This window comes from Oncorhynchus mykiss, chromosome 20 (assembly GCF_013265735.2).
Source record: "Oncorhynchus mykiss isolate Arlee chromosome 20, USDA_OmykA_1.1, whole genome shotgun sequence".
NCBI lineage: Eukaryota > Metazoa > Chordata > Actinopteri > Salmoniformes > Salmonidae > Oncorhynchus > Oncorhynchus mykiss.
In genome coordinates, this window is record NC_048584.1 from 30,455,601 (window position 1) to 30,461,600 (window position 6,000).

Here is a 6,000-nt window from a genome sequence, read left to right on the forward strand (position 1 = left end):
CTCTCAAAAAAAAATTCTGTTTGGTTTTTCTTTGGATTTTCTCCTACCATATATATTGTGTAATATTCTCCTACATTATTTTAACATTTCTAAAAACTTCAAAGTGTTTTCTTTTCAATGGTACCAATTATATGCATATCCTAGCTTCAGAGCCTGAGGAACAGGCAGTTTACTTTGGGCAAGTCATTCAGGCGAAAATTGAGAATAAAGGAGCATAGCCCTAAGAAGTTTTTTATGTTTTCTACACTCAGTGTATATCTGGAGAGAGACATCATTCCATAAAACAGATTATGTTACAGTCCCTAATGTCTCTCTGAAAGCAGTTCTTCTCCCTGAGCTCGTCTACTTTACTTTCTGACTCTCTCCGAATGCTCCAGATACTCAACTAGTCTAAAGAAGGCCAGTTTTATTTCTTCTTTAATCAGCACAACAGTTTCCAGCTGTGCTAACAGAATTGCAAAAGGGTTTTCTAATGATCAATTAGCCTTTTTAAAATGATAAACTTGGATTAGCTAACACAATGTGCCATTGGAACACAGAGTGATGGTTGCTGATAATGGGCCTCTGTACTCCTACGTAGATATTCCATTAAAAAATCTGCCGTTTCCAGCTACAATAGTCATTTACAACATTAAGAATGTCTCCACTGCATTTCTGATCAATTTGCTTTTATTTTAATGGACACATTTTTTTGCTTTTCTTTCAAAAACAAGAACATTTCTAAGTGACCCCAATTTTTGAACGGTAGTGTACATATGAGATGAGTAATGCAAGATATGTAAACATTATTGAATTGGCCAATAATTTCAAGTCTGTATGTAGGCAGCAGCCTCTCTGTGCTAGTGATAGCTATTTAAAAGTCTGATGGCTTTGAGATAGAAGCTGTTTTTCAGTCTCTATGTCCCAGCTTTGATGCACCTGTACTGACCTCGCCTTCCGGATGGTAGTGGGGTGAACAGGCAGTGGCTCGGATGGTCGTTGTCGTTGATTATCTTTTTGGCCTTCCTGTGACATCAGGTTCTGTAGGTGTCCTGGAGGGCAGGTAGTTTGCCTCCAGTGATGCGTTGTGCAGACGCCACCACCCTCTGGAGAGCCTTGCGTTTGTGGGCAGTGCAGTTGCCATACTAGGCGGTGATACAGCCCAACAGGATGCTATCAATTGTGCATTTGTAAAGGTTTGTGAGGTTTTAGGCACTGTTGCGCCTTCTTCACTACACTGTCTGTGTGGGTGGACCATTTCAGTTTGTCCGTGATGTGTACGCCGATGAACTTAAAACTTTCCCCCTAGGGCTGTGGCAGTCATTACATTTTGTCAGCTGGTTATTGACATGCAAAAGCCTGCCAGTCACACAGTAATTGACCGTTAATTAACATTAACATGTTTAGCATCTCCAGGCCTCCATGCAAACAAGACACTGAATATCTACATTTAAACATTTCTAATTAATCAATTTAATATACACCATCACAATTAATCACTTATATACACTACATGACCAAAGGTATGTGGACACCTGCTTGTTGAACATCTCATTCCAAAATCATGGGCATTAATATGGATTTGGACCCCCATTGCTGCTATACCAGCTTCCACTCTTCTGGGAAGGCTTAGTTTTTGGAACATTGCTGTGGGGACAAGCTTCCATTCATCCACAAGAGCAATAGTGAGGTTGCCACTGATGTTGAACGATTAGGCCTGGCTCACAGTCGGCGTTCCAATTCATCCCAAAGGTGTTTGATGGGGTTGAGGTCAGGACTCTGTACAGGCAAGTCAAGTTCTTCCACACCAATATTGACACACCATTTTCTGTATGGACCTCACTTTGTGCACGGGGGCATTGTTATGCTGAAACAGGAAAGGGCCTTCCCCAACCTCTTGCCACAAAGTTGGAAGCACATAATCGTCTAGAATGTCATTGTATGCTGTTGAGTTAAGATTCCCCTTTACTGGAACTAAGGAGCCTAGTTCAAACCATGAAAACAGCACCAGACCATTATTTCACCACCAGACTTTACAGTTGGCACTATGCAATCGAGCAGGTAGCGTTCTCCTGGCAAACCCAAATTTATTCGCCGGACTGCCAGATGGTGAAGCGTGATTCATCACTCCAGAAACGTGTTTCCCTGCTCCAGAGTCCAATGGCGGCGAGCTTTACAACTCTCCAGCTAACGCTTGGCATTGCGCATGGCGATCTTAGGCTTATGTGTGGCTGCTTGGCCATGGAAACCCATTTCATGAAGCTACTGACGAACAGTTCTTGTGCTGATGTTGCTTCCCGTGGCTGTTTGGAACTCGGTGGTGAGTGTTGCAACCGAGGACAGAAGATTTTTCGGTCCCGTTCTGTGAGCTTGTGTGGCCTACCACTTCGTGGCTGAGTAATTGTTGCTCCTATATGTTTCCACTTCACAAAAACAGCACTTACAGTTGACCGGGGCAGCTCTAGCAGTGTAGAAATTTGACGAACTGACTTGTTGGAAAGGTGGCATCCTATGACGGTGCAACGTTGAACGTCAATGAGCTCTTCATTACAGACCATTCTACTGCCAATGTTTGTCCAATGAGATTGCATGGCTGCATGGTACAGTGCCTTGCGAAAGTATTCGGCCCCCTTGAACTTTGCGACCTTTTGCCACATTTCAGGCTTCAAACATAAAGATATAAAACTGTATTTTTTGTGAAGAATCAACAACAAGTGGGACACAATCATGAAGTGGAACGACATTTATTGGATATTTCAAACTTTTTTAACAAATCAAAAACTGAAAAATTGGGCGTGCAAAATTATTCAGCCCCCTTAAGTTAATACTTTGTAGCGCCACCTTTTGCAGCGATTACAGCTGTAAGTCGCTTGGGGTATGTCTCTATCAGTTTTGCACATCGAGAGACTGAAATGTTTTCCCATTCCTCCTTGCAAAACAGCTCGAGCTCAGTGAGGTTGGATGGAGAGCATTTGTAAACAGCAGTTTTCAGTTCTTTCCACAGATTCTCGATTGGATTCAGGTCTGGACTTTGACTTGGCCATTCTAACACCTGGATATGTTTATTTTTGAACCATTCCATTGTAGATTTTGCTTTATGTTTTGGATCATTGTCTTGTTGGAAGACAAATCTCCGTCCCAGTCTCAGGTCTTTTGCAGACTCCATCAGGTTTTCTTCCAGAATGGTCCTGTATTTGGCTCCATCCATCTTCCCATCAATTTTAACCATCTTCCCTGTCCCTGCTGAAGAAAAGCAGGCCCAAACCATGATGCTGCCACCACCATGTTTGACAGTGTGTTCAGGGTGATGAGCTGTGTTGCTTTTACGCCAAACATAACGTTTTGCATTGTTGCCAAAAAGATCAATTTTGGTTTCATCTGACCAGAGCACCTTCTTCCACATGTTTGCTGTGTCTCCCAGGTGGCTTGTGGCAAACTTTAAATGACACTTTTTATGGATATCTTTAAGAAATGGCTTTCTTCTTGCCACTCTTCCATAAAGGCCAGATTTGTGCAATATACGACTGATTGTTGTCCTATGGACAGAGTCTCCCACCTCAGCTGTAGATCTCTGCAGTTCATCCAGAGTGATCATGGGCCTCTTGGCTGCATCTCTGATCAGTCTTCTCCTTGTATGAGCTGAAAGTTTAGAGGGACGGCCAGGTCTTGGTAGATTTGCAGTGGTCTGATACTCCTTCCATTTCAATATTATCGCTTGCACAGTGCTCCTTGGGATGTTTAAAGCTTGGGAAATCTTTTAGTATCCAAATCCGGCTTTAAACTTCTTCACAACAGTATCTCGGACCTGCCTGGTGTGTTCCTTGTTCTTCATGATGCTCTCTGCGCTTTTAACGGACCTCTGAGACTATCACAGTGCAGGTGCATTTATACGGAGACTTGATTACACACAGGTGGATTGTATTTATCATCATTAGTCATTTAGGTCAACATTGGATCATTCAGAGATCCTCACTGAACTTCTGGAGAGAGTTTGCTGCAGTGAAAGTAAAGGGGCTGAATAATTTTGCACGCCCAATTTTTCAGTTTTTGATTTGTTAAAAAAGCTTGAAATATCCAATAAATGTCGTTCCACTTCATGATTGTGTCCCACTTGTTGTTGATTCTTCACAAAAAAATACCGTTTTATATCTTTATGTTTGAAGCCTGAAATGTGGCAAAAGGTCGCAAAGTTCAAGGGGGCCGAATACTTTCGCAAGGCACTGTAGATTTTATACACCTGTCAGCAACTGGTGTATGTATTTATGTAGAACACAAGATTTGGCCTATTGTATGCTATCTGGCTATGCACCATTCCATAGGCTGTAGGCTTGTTCATTTAGCAGACAATATATGCTTATATGTCCCTTGCCATTTTTTTATATTATATTATTTTATATTAAGAACCATATAATTGAACTTTCCTGAATAAAATATAAATAACATTTTTCCTATTCCGGAGTGAGTGCCCACATGAAGTGACTATATTGAGCATAAAAGTGATCATTTGAAACAGGTCCTATATGCTAGATTTACAATTATTTGGAAACTTTAGTTGTGAATGATACAAACCCTAGAATGACTTAGAAAGCAAAACATATATGGGCTGCATGATGCGACTATCGGCTAATTGATGATTTGAGAAAGTCGCAAAAAAAGCTTGCTGTTCCCTCATCAAGTGATCATATTTTCACCCATCAGACTATTCTCAATTTGATCTTGTCCTTACTAATATGTCAATTTAGTTTAGATTTAGAATGCCCATTATCAAATGGGCAGGAACAGGGGCAGGGGAAATAAGACATGTCATCTGTATGCACTGGAATAGCAAATGGAGGCCACTTATTTCACTCCACACATCAACCACTGTTTGAGGAGCATGCAGCCTCTCCTTGTGCGAAAGGTGATTTTCCACACGAACTCTGTATGCCGTGGGCTCTCCAACCCTGTTCCTGCTGCTACCCAGTGCATAATTTGTGAAATCAAGGGAAATCTGTTCGGGAACATTGATAGTAACATGTTTTCACAACAAAAGCATTTTTTTTTTTTCACAACAAAACCTATTTCATTAAACTATTGACAGGCCCTCTCTTTTTGCGCTTGAGAAAGTCATGAAGGATGAGGGGATGAGATGGAAATGCACAGTGGTGAGATATTCTGTAGCTATATTTAATGTCAGCCTATTACTAGGCTATTCAAAATCAAATACAAAGCCACACTGTACAATCAATGAACCAATAGCATCGCCTAGACCTATACATTCTCTCCCAGACTCATGGATAGAAAGTTTATAAGGTAACCAGTCCATCCAGTATGCATAATAATTCAGTCCACACTCAGAGGCAATTACTAGAATCTGTTTAATTTCTTAGTATAAGCCAGACCAATTATGTATCAGACATCTTAAATCTTTTTTTCTGCCATGCATAATATGCAGTAGGCTATGTATTGTATAATGGCACAATCAATATTTAAAATCAGGTATTTTTTCGGGGCTTTGGCTCATATATAGGCCTATACTTATGCATAAACTCTAATAAGCTCATGGGAGTTTTGAATGAATCATCACCTTAGAAAGTGTTGTCCATTTTGTTGTGTTAGGCTTTGAAACAACATCCACAACAACCATGTTTTTCACTCAGTTGCAACGTGTTGTTGAACTTCTTTCTTCAAATTGATAAATCTCTGTGAGGTGAATTTTAAAAGCACATACTGTTTTTATGAAAATGTGTTTGATGTGATTTCTAATGTTATTTGCATTGATGTCAGAGTGGTTAGAGGGACAATAGAGCCCTGAGTACCAGGCCATTAGTGACCTGATGTTCGTTAGCAAGTTGGGTACTACCAACTCATGTCCAGAGTGCATAAGAGGAGATTACCGTGACTCAACGGTCACGTAGAATTGTACTGTGGTCATGACTCATGACTGCCGGTGTGGCAGTTATATGGTCTCCGCAACAGCCCTAATCCCCCCTTCACAAGCTTGATGTTTGGAGTCCGATGGCACTTATTGAAGCCTAGAAT